Genomic DNA, 14,253 nt, shown 5'->3' on the forward strand with positions numbered 1-14,253 from the left:
CTGCTGCTGCTGTGAAAAGAAGAAAACATTAGGAGAGATTAAAAAGTTCCTTTTTTGTGATCCCTGCATTCTCCCAGTTAAGGCTGATTTATACTTCTGCGTCTCCTCTACGCAGCAGGGGCTGACGCGGACATGAGACCCACATACTTGTGCGTCGATGTGTTCGTGTCGCGCAGCAATTCTATTCTGAAACGCTTGAGGGCAGTGCGGTCTCTCTGATAGCCGGCCGCCTGCTTCCGGTCCCGCTACGATCTCTGTTTACTTTTCCACAGTGATTCAGAGCGTTTTATGTTAATCTACAGCTGATACATGTTGCTGTTTATCATACAGACTGATTACATGAAGAATAGAGAGGAGGAGATGAAATACACGGCCGATGTGCGACAGATGTCCGGAATCCCGGAAGTGCTGTAAATGCGGGAAAGACAAAGCCGCCGAGTGGACCAATCACAAGGCTTGCGGTCCGCGTTGGCTCTACGGGGAGTTACATTTTGGAGGAGGTGCACGTCAGCTACGTGCGTAGGCCTCAGCGTAGGTACGGGAGCTACACGGACCCCCGGCGTAGGGTACGCCGTTGATTCAACGCAGAAGTATAGATCAGCCTTTACTTTTAAAAACTAGGCTGTGTATGAACAGGACTCTACATGTATCACACTAGATGTGATGTTTAATCATAACCCATGAGATTAATCATCCACTGTTTAACCTGAGTATGTGTACAATCACATCCTATTGGCTGCAACTACGGTAGACCAGAGGTGATGTTATAACCTCACAAGTCAATGCTGAGTTCAGTCTAAAAAAATCACCTTAAACTTCAGAAAGTAACTTAATTTTTCATTGGATGCCAGCCACTAACATAACTTGGCTTGACATGTAAAGTATTGTACTTTAAGCCACATCTTTCATCAACAGTGTCATAAAATCAACTCAACTCAAACTCAGTCATTCATCTGGATAGCTTGTATACAAGCGGCAACCTCCGGTCTAAAAATATGAGGCCAATGCGGAAGTGCTAAAAACTGCAGTTAATCGAGGATCCGCTTGAGGCTGGCTCTTGAAGTACCAGAAACCACATACACACCAATTCAAAAAAGACGATCTTTACAGTAGAAATAAACATATTTACAGCCTGGTACAAAAAAACAGTGTAGTCTGGATACTTCATTTCTCGATCGGCACACACTGTACAGGGGGTGAATTTTTTCAGAACATGGCAATTTCGAAGATATTAATATAACGAGTCTTCCATTATGAGAGGCACAGCTGACTTGACTGACAGGCAGGAACACTGTAGCTGTTGGCTAGGAGGCTCAAAGCCCGCCTCTTTACGTCACACTGGCTAGACAGCTGTTATGTTGGGTTCAACATTTTCAAAATGGCTGCAGCGGACGATTGGCCTCAAACAGACTGTATAAATAATGGACGTAGTATTGGTGACGTCGCCGATCTGTTTCTGAATTGCTGTTTTGAGGCCAATTGGCAGTTGGAGCCATATTGCTGCTGTTGAGCTAGTCTATGCTTGTATACTGCTGAACAAGACGGTGGTTCTCGCACAGCAGGTGCCAAGTAGTACAAAGGTCAAGGAAGTGGTGCAAAAAATGACAAACAATACAACAGACAACAAAAAAAATTAGAATGATAATAAAATAATAACAACATGAAGACAGACTAGAAAAATACTGCTTGTTTTGCAGAAACACACCTTGGAGGTGAACTTCTTAGATTATAAAACCAGTTCAGGAAACAAGACAGGGACTAAATTGTTTCAGGATCTTGTGAATAATTCAAAATTAATTTTGTTAATATGACCAGAAAGAATTGCAATTTTTCGACTTGTAATAAATTGCTTCTGTGTCACATGTTGTCTTGAGGCTGTCTGACACTTTCCAAGAACTCATTCAGCTGTAGTTTGGATTAATTTGATAAGACACTGAGATTTCAGCATCTTCAGGCCCAGATGGGACACGATATGCTCAAAACAACACATGTGCTGCATGCACAAAGCAGAGTCGGCAGGCCGGAGCTGCAGCTCGAGTGCAATTATTTAAAGGTTGCACTTGTCTCCTCATTACATACGAAGGTGTCGCACTATAAAAGTTGGGAGATGTTAATAGAGGTTGATAGTTCTTAAGCATGATTTATTGAGGTGTCATAATTAGCATTGAGCGTGAGTGTATCGTATTATTTGAATAAAAAAATCATGAAGAGACTTTTGAGTGCACATATATTTATTTCAGTCCATCACCACCTCCACCTGAGTGTTGTCCATCCAGCTCACTCTCCGGCTTGCCCCACAGTGGCTGAGATTTCATGTTTTTAAAGTGACTTCCTCACATCATTGTACCCCAGGATGATGTTATTTTCACTCTCCTCTTAGAATTGATTTGACTTTCTTCAAAATATTATTGCACTAGAATTTGCAAGGAATAGTTTTGGTTGAACATTGGCAAACAAAACTATTTTGTGGTCAAGTTTACTGCTTTGTGATTTCTTCTCTAAGTTGATAATCCTGATACAGTCCACACATGAACAGATGTGCAGCTGGTAACTCAAAGAAAACCACAGGGTACATTTTTGCATCACCATTTTTTGGCATGCTTTATCAGATCCAAAACATCACACTGGTGATGTTTGAGGCAGAGAAAAAGTGTCCTTGAGCTGTTTATCTGGGAGAAAGTCAGTATTTTGGAGTCATGGTTTATAGGAAATGTTTGTGACTGAACAAATCAAAGAAATGAAAAAGTTGCCTCTGAGCCAGACCTCGGTAGACTTCAGACTTGCGACAACCTTGTAAAATAATCAGATATTCTTTTTTATGTCAACTGGCCACAATAACAGAGTCACAAAAATAGGCCCATTGTAGATGTTTACACTGGTCGACCAACAGTAAAATAGATTCCTTTTTGCTTGCAACACCAGAATGATAGGATTATTTTCTCTCCTTTTGTCTAGTTGTTTGTTTTCTTGTCTGTAAATAGAGCAGACCCAGTAGACTGCCCTCAAGAGAGCCTTCAGCAAAATACTATCGTCTGCTCCAAAATCTGAACATAATAATGGTGTTTTTAAACTTGGCTAACTCAAGGTTTAAACATTTACATTTGAGCTGTGTGGTAAGAAAAACAGGATGTAAGAAAACTAAATCCATGATAATAAATCAGATGTAGTTGAACAAAAATATGTCTAATGCAACTGATATAAATGTTTCTGCACACGGTTTGACCATCTCAGTCAGGTGTTTGCTCATTTTTACCAAAGCTGAAAGTCCAACTGGCAAAAACCTGGCTCTTCTAATCTTAACAATTTGGACCACCAACCACAGTAAGCCTTATTGTAACCATAGACCGTAAAAAAAAACATGGATGTGGTCTCAGTGCCATCACCTGCTGGGGTCTGAAGAGGAGTTATGAAGCACAAAGATGGCGGTCACCGTGTTGGAAAAGCTGACACCAACTTACTTCTAGCAAATAGGTGGTGTGGAGACTATCGACTGGCCGCCTGGCAAGCAACTATGGTGCACCCACCTTTTCCAATAACCGTGCAATACACTGTGCAATATCCCTGCCACTTTAACATCCTGTATATAATACCTTCATTTCAAGTGCTTTTGTAAATAGTTAACTCAAAATATTCTGCGCTTCTGTATATATTTTATTCTTCTTCTATTTTATTGTATTTTATTCGTATTTAACTTCTTCCAGTATTCAAAGCATGTTTAATTCTGTTAGATGTTTTAACATGGGCTCCAATGGTGTTTCCTCTGCTTTTGGAGACAGCCCCAGGTGGATGCTTGGGGAGCTACAGTTTGTTTGCACTCCTGCATTAGCTTAATTTTCAACACCGGAGGTTGTAGCTTGATTGTGGCGCTTTCATTCTCAACAAAGGTGAGAAGTTAGCATGCATGTTAAAATACGAGTTTGCCAAATAGTATGACTAAACGTCTGTACACCCGTTTATTTCCCCCTCTTCTCATGACTCTTTTGTAGCAATCGATGTTAATAGCCTAAAAGGATAAACTTCTTTTATACTCCCAGTAAACATGAGCATGTTATAAGCTTTGCAAAAGCACTAATCCCAAACCACAGCCATCTTTAGATCATCCTAAACTTAGGCCCAGACTGTGTTTTGGGGCTTCATATCTTATGTTACCAAGTGAATAATAATTTATTCGTCTGAAAGAACAGCCTGTAGGTCAAAGACAAAGAACAGTTGGTGCTTTGATTACTCAATCAAACATTTGGCCGCCAACAGAGTTCACTTCCTTGTTCTGCATCACTGTCTGAAGCTGTTAAAGCATCTTTTTTTCACGGCTTGTTCTTCAATAAAGGAAACCACAGCGGAGCGGAGCGAGCCCGGGCATTTCCTGCATTACAGTAGAATAATAACATATCATTATGCAAGGCCCTTCATTCCCCAATAATAGATGTACAGAACACGCTGGCAAGAGAAATGTCCTGAGAGAGTTACTGCTTTTGTCTGCTAACTTTATGTATTGATGTTTTTCCCTCACAACCACCCAGTGACTGTTTTTCAGCAGCTCATTATAAAAACCCTCACTAACTACACTGGGTGATCTTATTGATTTTTATAATGTAGATTTGTTAACACTTCATTTTAAAAAACACATAAAGTGAGCTCTTGTTTTTGAAGACTCTGGGTTAATCGATACATATAGTCGCCATTCATTCCTCAAAAAGACAGATCAAATAAACAATACATCAAACTGCACAGTGAACTTTCACACACAAGCAGAGTTTAGTAGGACTTTTAAGATACTTTTGGGGGGTAATTTTGAACCCACAGACTGAGTATATTGCAAGTTTATTTTTCACAATAGTGTAATTAGATTCCCACTCAGTTTATTTCCCATTTTATTTCTACACCCTGAGGCAAGCATACAAGCAAATAGAACCAGTAGCAGTTTTTGCTTTTTACAGCTGTTCTTGTACTGCACTGGTTTCAGCAATAACGTTGGCTATTTTTAGCATTAAGAGCTAGCAGAAAACTATATCTAACTTTAAACAGTCAACTGAGTCAACTGTTTCTATACTACCAATGCATCCTTACAGCAAGCAAGCATCATACTTAGGGCTCATTTTCAGTCAGAACCATGCAGCAACATAAAGCCAGTGTGGAAGTGCACAAAAACTGCAGTTCCTCGAGTGTCCACTTGAGGCTGGCTGCAAAAGCCAAGAAACTCCCATTAGGTCCCAACAAAAACAAATGTGTTTACAGTCTGGACTTAGCTCAATGGGGTGAAAATGTCATTAGATTGGGGGGGTTGTGTACAGTTACTCATCTGTTTTGATTGTATTGAGGCCAGGAGTTCTGCAGGAACTTGCGTAATAAAAGGCCTGACTGTGTGAACCGATGTGTGCGTTGTAGCTATCTGCAAAGAGGCTTAACGTTGACTGGATTGACCAAAAGCTAGTTTGGTTAAGTTTGTCCAATATGGTGAATGCTATTGTTGGAGTTTAAAACCCGTCACATCCATGTTTACTACAGTCTTTAGTTTCCTGTTTGGTGTTGAGATGATAGCATCATCAGTTTGTGACAATATCATGAAACCTGTATCATTTTAAGCAAAACTTGAATACTGTAAATAGCATAATTAAAGGCAGCTGAGACTGAGTGTAATAGCAACTTTATATGAAATAATTAAGATGACATATCACAACAACTCAAGTAAAGCTCTGCTGACTTTATTCTGACGTTCATGAATTGTCTCTGACAGTTAGATGACTGCATGTAGGACAGGCATGGAAATAACAGTGCATATATCAAAAATACCTAATGAAACACATTCCTTCTTTGGTCTGAACTTGTGCCCAGATATTGTTTTAGGACTACATTTATAGTAATGGACTACAAAAACAGAACATGAATTATTCTTACTGTGGTCAGTTTGCCCAGGTGTTCTGATGTTGATCATATTCTGTTTGTTGATGTTTCAGTGGGCTGTTTCAATCCAGTGCAGTTTTTACAGCAAATAAACTACTGCTAAAAACTCAGCCATGTTCACCAGGTAGACAATAACTCTATTAGTGTATTGGACATTGCTGGGAAGAAGAGGAATTGTGTTTATTAGGGCTTACTTGAAGTTAATAGGAGCCCGTACGGCTAATAGGCTCTTTAAACTCAGAAAAATGTCAAAGCTGATTTGTAATTCTCAGCTGGTTCATCCCTGAAAGTCTCTTTTTGTTTCACACACTTTTCTCCACTTGTAAAATAATGAAAATATTTAGTGCAGGTTTAATCTGCAATTCTCAAAAGTAGTTTTTCTGGCAGGAATCTGCAGCTAAAACATGATGAGGTATCTTTGGCAAGGATTTAAGCCTGGCTGTGAATTTTACTTTAGATAGTTTCCTCAGAAGAGAAGGGGAACTCTTTTATTCTGGAGGGACTCTGCTAAGACATTTATTGCAGCTGTTGGCATTTTGATCCATCTCTATCCATCACAACCCAGATCTGAAGACGTAACCTGTAATAATCAAAATAACTAAGTGGAGAAACTGTGGTACAAAACAAATCAAATATGTGTCATTAAAAAGAGGAAATAAAGACATTCATTGCATTTGGAACACAAGATGTTATTCTTCTTAGTTCTGTCCTGGTGTCACCTAATCAAGTGCATGAGCTCTCTGATTGTGCCCTTTGTCCTGCAAAATTACACACTATCAATTAGTCTGAATTTCTGCAGACTTAACTTTCGTCAAATACTTTGTAAGTTTTGTGAAATTATTTTGCATACTATCAATTATTTTTAAGTTTTGTGAAATATCTTTGGCATCAGAAATGTTTATTATAATTATTCTCATTTTTATTCTCATTTTTATTCTCATTATTATTATGATATGATTATTATTATTATTATTATTATTATTATTAGTAGTAGTAGTAGTAGTAGTAGTAGTAGTAGTAGTAGTAGTAGTAGGAGGAGGAGTAGGATGAGTAGGAATAATCGTAAGTATTGTCTTTATTTTTAAAAAGACAAAATAACAACAACCACACTACTAGTGATAATAATAATAATAATAATAATAATAATAATAATAATAATAATAATAATAATGATAATGATAATAATAAATATGTTATTTTTATTACTAGTAGTGTAGTTGTTGTTATTTTGTCTTTTGCAGTCTAGTAATGTTTATTCAGTTGACCTTCAGGGCCACTGTAGCGAAGCTTTGGGGGTGAATGAGTAAAGAGATGTGCAGTGTGTGTATGTCTGCAGAATAAGAAAATAAAAAGATGTGAAAAAGCAGTTTCCTCAGTTGGGTTTTTATAATTTTTTGTTTCATTTTTGGCATTTAATCTAGTCTGTCTCCTCGTTTTGTCCTCTGACATTTCATTCTCTTTCATCTGTACCCAAATCTCTGCTTTTTTTGTTGATTCTCAACTCAACAAGAATAGCATAGCAGAGTAGCTCCCTTCCTGATAGAGATGATAACATTATACTTAACCAAACATGGGTGTCTTGAGCCATAAAATTGACTCCATTACTGTAAGAAAATAAAAGAGCTACAGTCTGCCCTCAGCTAGTCCTCTATTAAAGCCTCCTGCTAGAACATTTGCAGATGTGTTTATGACAGCCTTTCAATAATGCCTGCAGGCTCCTGAGATATAGTTTTAGCCACTTGTATTGTTCAATGTTTTAAATTGCACAGACCAAGAGCCAGCAAATCTGTTACTCATTGTCACTGCGGCGGCACTACGGCATAACAAATTACACTGTTTGCCTTTTGGTCTCAACTGTTATCATTTACAAAACACTCACTGAAGTGTCCCCTGCATAGAGAAAATACTTTGTTTTTATTACTGCATAATGTTAGAGAGAAGATTTAGAAAACAAAGTGATTTAATTAGAATTTTATAAAACACTCTGCAAGTTGTTTTGTGTCTTAAAAAGCAAAAACACACTTTTTCTCCTCCTTTGGCTCAAACTTGGTGTGGAACAGCTGTCCGACTTCATATCTGGTGGTAATAACTAACATTTTGGGGTGAAAGTTTCCTTTAACTCATGTGGCATTCCCCCTCAATCTGTGCTCTGTATGTCTCACCCTCCCAGTTCAGCATCGCTCTGCCTCTCTGTCAGGCCGGCTGTCAAACACAGTTCACACAACCCTCCAACCACAGAGCGAGCGCAGCTCCAGACTGCAGTATGACAAAGACAGAAGTGTGTTTGTGTAATTTAAAATAACTTTGCAATTTAAGAAATAAACTGATTTTTTTAATATACAGGGATTAATGAGGGAGTCAGCCTCAGGGGGGCTTTGGTAGAGGTGGCAGGTCAGGTCTAATAACCCGTGTGTTTGCACAGTACCCCCAATTTAATCTGATTACATATTTAGGTGTAGCCTAGATGGCTCAGAGTAGGTAAGGATATTATGTGAATGAAAAACAGCAGTAAATGAAACACATTTAACATAATGAAAAGGTTGAAGTAATGACTCACTGAGGCGCCTGAAAAATCACTTTCTCAGAGTGGTGGGGAATTTCAGGCTGAACAGTTAAACTGTCTATAAACCATAAACAGAGTGCTACTCTAAACATTCAGCGTTTTCCTGCAGCATGCTCGCCAGCTGAGCCTGGAAACTGTGATGTTTGTGGCTGGAAATTCAGAGGCAGAGGTGTATCACTTTCAACAGCAGGACGGCGGCGTGATTAGTGAGAGATTGGGACTTTTGGGCGACCCCGATCCTTAACTCTGATACTCTATCATCCAAACAGGCAACCGCAGAACAACTGGAACCAAACCTCCCCACTGCATGTGAGTCCGCTAAGTTTATCACCCTACCTGTTTTACGGATCAGTTTAAAGGGGTATTACAACACTTTATCATGTCACTGGAAAACTCTCTGTAATTCAACTCAGCATCTTAAGGCATGAGCGTCAATGTCTCGAGCACTTGTTTGTTAAATAATTAACATACATCCACTTTTGTCACATATGTTATCTCCTCTAGTTCTCTTTGGCTCAGTCTGAAATCCCTCACTACTCACGGTGAAGTGAACTTCCTGATAAGTCCCCCATTTTGAAGCATTGTCCAAATGTTCAGTATCAACATGCCTTGGACTGAAAGACAAGTAAATGGTTGAGGCTGGAATCCAACCTGGGACCTCTGCAACGAGGGCTACAGCCTCTGTATATGGGGCACGCTTAGACTGATAGGCCAACAGCGCCCTGTTACGTGATTTAACAACATATCTCAGCCTGCATTATTTAAACAATCAAAAACATTACTCAAAGAGAATCTTGGCAATGTGAAAACAAAAAAAAATGTGTTTCTGCAGTGTGCTCTTTAAGATTTCTTCAAACACCTACAGCTGCATTTTCACACATTAAAAATTACTACAATAAATAATACATCATAATTCTGATGGTCCTCTTCCCTTTTGTAGCTCATAATGAAGTCTTAATATTAATTTCAGTCTGATTCATAACCAGCTAAAAACTCCTTACATGGGCTTTAATGAAGAGGTGTGACAGTAAATAGTAAACATAACTAACTTTGTCATCTTTAGTCAGATTTTTAAAACACTGCACAAAAACGCTTCACTTCATGAAACCCCGTTGAACTAAGAAAATCCCCTCCTTTTCAAAACCCAGCCTTCTGTTCAAACTTTATTGAAATACGTGCCTTCAAAAGCTCAGTCCTCAAACTAACTCAACATGAAACACGAGAGTAGCTTTGTAATTGAAGTATTTTATATAAATTGCCCTTCATAATATTTATATATGTGTCTACATGTATGTGTATCAACCCTAAACATCTTCTAAATGTTCCATAAGTTGAGGATTTTTCAGTAGGTATTATTGTGGCGTCAAACAAGCAGCACTGGAATCAGAGCGATTTAGACCTCTGGTGGATTTTATTTAGTTATCAGGATTATTTTGTTTTATAGTTTCTGATAAAAATCAATAAGCAGGATAATGAGGTAGATCACATGCAGGCTGTTTGTTCATGTGTTTGTTTATCAGATGTTTTATTATTAAATCTAATGTGCTGAGAAAGATCTCATTAAAACAACTGTGGCAATAGTTTAATACGGATACAACATTAAACTGCAAATTATGGTTTTATTAATGTTCCTGTATTTTAACAGCCATTTTTTAAGATGTACTCTTACGTGTGTGTTTGAGAGAGAGAGTGTGTGTGTGTGTCTGTGTGTGTGTGTGTGCCTCCTTTTTATGAGAACACTAACAAACGTTCCCCTGTAAATTCAGGATAATACCCGGCAGTATCAGATGACTTTGGGTCGACCAGAAAATATGTTCCTTGGCTCAGAAAACTTCATTTATTGATTCTGGAGCTCCATTAATCACTAAGTGCCGGCCCACAGGCGGAGAGTGGCCGGAAATTATAAGAGATATACACAAGGCAATTACCCCGTCTTAGTTTTAAGGTGGATTTATTGTCATTATTATTTTTTATTTCATGTTTAATTTATATTTTTTTAATATATTGTTTTATTTTTGTATTACTTCTGTTTTATTTATTTAGGTATTTATTTTTTGTTTTAGTTTAGTCAAACTCAACCATTAATCAAAGTTAAAAGCTCAGATTTGAAATAAATATTAATGAATAAAGTTGCAGGTCCATCAATTATTTCCGACAAATTAAAGGAGAATACTTGAAACTGACTAAATAAACGATCTATCAAATCAGATTGTAAACTTAAACTAAAATAGAGGCCCTTCATATTTCATTAAATAAGTAAGAGGCATGCAGGGACGTCAGGTCAATGATTTCCTGAACAATTTGGCTCCTTTTGAAGAGCTTCAGCAGAGTTAATTTTTTGTTTGTGAGCGGACTAAAGTTGCATCAAAGTACTCGACTTGTAATGCATAAATGTCCAGCAAAAACGTATTAACATGAGGTAGAGTTTAATACATTTTTTATATCTGATTTAAGTATTTCAAGCATGTGCCCTCAAAAATAAAGATTCAGAGAACACAGTAATGGATAACAAATAATAAAACAATGATTAATGAACATAAAAAGCTTTTCACATTGAAGTTTATTAACAAGCATTCAATACTACCGTGGCCCTGAAGGTCAACTGCACAAACATTTCACTGAATGCAAAAACAAAATCATAAAACACAAAGAAATTTCACAAAAGCAAAAAAGTAAAAAAGAATTAAACCCAAAAGTACTTGATGAAACACAGACACACAAACAATTCATAAACTCTGTAAAAACAGCCAGCAGTAATAGTTTTATATCTGCATATAAATCATATCATTTTGTAAAGGCAGAATTAAAATGTTGGGTAACACGAGATGTAAGCAGATAAAATGTGACAGCGCAGCTCCAATATTTTTACAGCAAAGCCGTCGTACTGAGGCCAACTCTCTCTCCACCCGAGGAAGACACAAAAGGCCACAGGTCTGACATGAGGAGTGAAAACAAACAGAACATTTATATCTGCATTACTGAACTCGCTTGAATGACGAACCTTTATTTGAATCCTCCTCACCTTTCATTTTTTATTGATGCTTTGTTTTCTAAATGAGGTTCTGCACCCGGAGGATTCTTCCCATCAAGCCTCATTCATGATTAACTCGATATTTCATCCCCGATATCCAAACTCCCATCCCGCCTGACCTTTTGTGTTTGATTTAAAGTTGCATGACCATTTTGTGAACCTTTGCGGCCTTTACAGTGAATAACTCTCATCCATGAACTGAAACTTCTGAGGTTCCTGTCAAACATGTCATCTCTAAGTGAGGTCAAATGCATTTTAACTCTGTTATTGTGTTGTGTGATGTTATTGTGAATGTACACACACACAATACTGTTCCCAGGTTCGCCCCTGCTGCTTTATGTTCAACATCCAAACTCACTAATGTCATGTGACATTTTGTTTTTGTGAATTTAGTCGTGTATACATTAAAGTTTTGTGTTAGCACATGAATGTACAGTAGGCTGCATTCATGCTTCTACTGTACATAAAGAAACCATCTATTTTGGTGTCTCTAAAGGAGGCTAACATATTGTGTTTGCCTGGAGGTCACCGTAAAGCCACATCACTTTCACTCCAACACCTGCAGATCTGCGAGGTCAGCACGCCATGGTTGGACGGGCCGCGTCACATGACCGCTTTCCTGCCAGGCTCACCCCACCTTCGTCCCCTTTGGCCTTTTTGCGAGGCTCCCCTCCCTTCACCGTTATCGGGGTGGAAGTGAGCTGATGGATGGGGAGTGACAGCATGTGACCCACAACTCAACTCTCCAACGTGGAACTATTCCAGCCGTACTGCAGCAGCCTGCTCATGTGACATGGCAACTTTCTGCTGCTGCTGCTACAGGAACTCTGCCAATGTGAATATGGAGCAATACATGCTTCAACTAATAGTCACGATGGATAGTAGAAAGAGGCAGGAGAAGTTGACTCTTACTTCCTTTTCACAGCATTGTTTCACAGCGCTCTGGGTGAAAATAATGTTTTTGATCCAACTCTGAAAGGATGTGTCAGCAAAAACACTCTGTACATAGATCATGGAGATCTTTTCCCAGTTACGGTATCAAAAAGGACATCCTAGTCTGTTAAACTTGGGACCTATGTTTGCAGGTTGGATTAGTTTACAGGTATTTTATTATCTCTGAGGGAGAGTTAGCCTCAGGCTGTTGTGCAAGGAAAACAAGCAGTTCAGTGCAACTTCATGCTCCATTAAAAACACCACACACACACGAGCAGTGACCGTAAATGGAGTAGAGCATAAAGTACTAAAAACTGCCTTAAATCTGCACAATTTATAAACATAATAAATATGAAGTAAAGACAAAAGGCTAAAGAATGACATGAGAGTGGAGGAGAAGACTGTGGCTGGTTGCTTGTTCAGCAGTGTGACCGAGGTCAGAGAAGCTCTTACAGAAATTAATAGTTAGTTCAGTAGTTTTGGAGTTTCTCCAGAAGTCTGCTTCAGCTGGAAGCCAGAATCTGTCTCATAAACACGTGTCCGCTAACAATGCTTGGGTTTTTGTCACTAATGCACTTAGATTGTTGTTCCAAAGTGTCTGACAACACCACATAAATAATCCCTGCATAGAGAGAGAGAGAGAGAGAGAGAGAGAGAGATTTTTCTCTTAACCTAAAACAGAAACTGTACTCCCGTCTTTAAAGCCACCAGACTTCTCTGAAACATTTCAATTTTGCTTCAGGAGTTGCTTGAAAACTGCTGCTTGGATCTGTAGATAAAAGCGATATTTGTACGATAATTAATAAAATAAAACATCAAGCTGATCGAGGCAGAGGAGGAAAATGATCTGCTGAGTTTGGTGGTTTTGAAGAGATGAAGCAGCTGTTTCTGGTTTAAAGAAACATCTTACTCTTCAACACGAAGGTTTGTTTAGATCCTTCCTGTGTGCAACAGCTGCCAACTGGAACAAAACGTTGCAGCGGTTTCTACCTGTTTGTCATTCAAATCCACAGAGATGTGAAAAAATGAAGGTTTAAAAATACCACATTGACTCTGCAACCCAAAGTCTTTATTTAGAAATATATTTTTTTTAACAAAAGAGAGAAAATAACAAATAAGTATCAGATATGTTTCTTTTGAATGTTTTATTCACACCGTCAAAAAGATACACAAAAAACACAGTTTTTAAAAAAGGTTTTATTGATTTAAACTAAAATACTCTGATTTACTGGAAGCTTTAGAATGAAACTGTGATTCAAAATGAGGAGAAACATAATATTCAGACATAAAATGTATTATTATTATTATTATTATTTAAAAAAAAATACTTCCATGCAAACAGAGATTTCCTTTTGAAGGTTTAAACTATCAAACCTATGATGACAATGATGATGGTATTACAGCCTCAAACAGCGAAATTCAACTCAAAGAGAAGACTGAATGTCACTCTTCAGATGTTTATATTTTAGGGAAACGGGCATCTCTTTTAGACAGTTATCTTCATTTTATATTTGTATATTTCTACAGAGCACATAGTTTAATAATTTGATCTCAAAGTGTTCCTGTCAAATGAAGTTAATACAGTTATATTTTACTTTTTAAAATATTTTCCATTCAATCTTTTTGTTGATGGAAGAGGAGAAATTTTCAAATTACTGAATTTTACTCCTCAGGATATATAAAGTGTTTCAGATTCTGAAAAGAAGCAATCAAAAAAAAAACATGGTAAAAGCTGTTTTTTTACTTTATAACCCAACTTTTTTATTGGAGTATTTTTTGTATTGTTATTGGGACCATTTAGCTGTAAATGAGGCCAAATGCATAA

General features: G+C 37.9%; 1 long non-coding RNA gene across 1 annotated transcript in view; it reads left to right on the forward strand.

Moving 5' to 3' along the window:
- LOC117819819 overlaps positions 1-14,253 on the forward strand; it is a 99,810-nt gene that overhangs the window by 70,012 nt on the left and 15,545 nt on the right. Inside the window, exon 2 of the long non-coding RNA XR_004632637.1 lies at positions 8,734-8,773. This is a non-coding gene — a long non-coding RNA (uncharacterized LOC117819819). The remainder of the gene's footprint in view (positions 1-8,733; positions 8,774-14,253) is intronic.

Source organism: Notolabrus celidotus, chromosome 10 (assembly GCF_009762535.1).
Source record: "Notolabrus celidotus isolate fNotCel1 chromosome 10, fNotCel1.pri, whole genome shotgun sequence".
Taxonomy (NCBI): domain Eukaryota; kingdom Metazoa; phylum Chordata; class Actinopteri; order Labriformes; family Labridae; genus Notolabrus; species Notolabrus celidotus.